The sequence below is a fragment of the Octopus bimaculoides genome, chromosome 1 (genome assembly GCF_001194135.2).
Source record: "Octopus bimaculoides isolate UCB-OBI-ISO-001 chromosome 1, ASM119413v2, whole genome shotgun sequence".
Taxonomy (NCBI): domain Eukaryota; kingdom Metazoa; phylum Mollusca; class Cephalopoda; order Octopoda; family Octopodidae; genus Octopus; species Octopus bimaculoides.
Window position 1 is genome coordinate 54,636,839 of NC_068981.1, and position 1,372 is coordinate 54,638,210.

The 1,372-nt window shown below is 37.5% G+C and overlaps 1 protein-coding gene across 1 annotated transcript in view; it reads left to right on the forward strand.

Annotated features, from left to right (window-relative positions):
• LOC106876271 (uncharacterized) overlaps positions 1-1,372 on the forward strand; it is a 35,048-nt gene that overhangs the window by 28,706 nt on the left and 4,970 nt on the right. The gene's annotated exons all lie outside the window — the stretch shown is intronic.

Here is a 1,372-nt window from a genome sequence, read left to right on the forward strand (position 1 = left end):
GAATAGAATGGAGGAAGTGGAGCAAGAACACACACGAAAACGAAAAGTGCCGCTGAAGAGGTCACAGATAAGTGACGAAAGATTTCCGGACAATGGACATGAGTTAGAATAAAATAAGAACAGTGATAAACGAGTGAAGGAAAAATATATAGTGCGTATTTATTTGGCAAAGATTAAAAAAAAAAAAAAAAATAATGACTGTCCCGAAATACAATATCCGTTTCAACACACGAAAACGAAAAGTGTCGCTGAAGAGGTCACATATGTGTATATATAATAAAGAAGAAGAAATTGAAGTTAATTCTTTATATAATAACATACGCTCACACACATGCTTATGTTATGTTCATATATACACATAGAAAGATCATTTGCTGAGAGATATTTAGAAAACAGTTATGTGCATATCTATCTATCGGTCGGTCTGTCTGTCTGTCTGTCTATACACAGACATGCTCGCACACACGTATTGAACCCTCGTCAGACCGTACAGCATGTCTGGTTTAGCGGATTGTCTGTGTTAACCGATGATAGGAGGCTAATATTGTATAAGTGTACGATGCAGGAAATATATACACTTAACGCTGAACTTGATAATCAATAAAATATTTCAGGAAATACCGTAACTTTATAAAAAAGATAAATAACTTTATAAAAGATATAAATATATATTTTATGAAATTCTTTTTTTTTTATTACGGTATGTAAAAATTAAAAATTAATACTGCAAATTGTTAATTCTATCTACGTGTAGGAAATAACACTTGATGTGGTAGTAGAGGTCGTGTTGACATTTTTCATTATGACTCAGTAGAGATGCGATGATACTCCACTGATCCCTGTTTCCTACTTGTAGAAGTCTGAGATGTGGCGGAATGTGAAAAAAAAATATCTGTCAATACTTTTGAAAACTACGTCAATGTTATAGTGTCCAGTTACTCGCTTTTCTATATAGCCCATACCTCGTATTTCGTAAAGAAAACTGTATATACATACACGGCATATTAATTTGTTTAAATAATTTGCTTTATCCTAATCATATAAGGAAATCGGAGGCGCAATGGCCCAGTGGTTAGGGCAGCGGACTCGCGGTCATAGGATCGCGGTTTCGATTCCCAGGCGCTGTGAGTGTTTATTGAGCGAAAACACCTAAAGCTCCACGAGGTTCCGGCAGGGGATGGTGGTGAACCCTGCTGGGCGATCATTCGATAGTAGTGCGCTACTTGTCAACCAGTACCTGCTGATTGTCAACCAGCTGGTCAACATGTCTTTGTTTACATCAATTCGGCAATTTCCGTAAAGAAAGAGGGAAAGGGCGTTAGTCAGCAGGTAGCAGACAGCAGGTAGCAGACAGCAGGTAGCAGACAGCAGG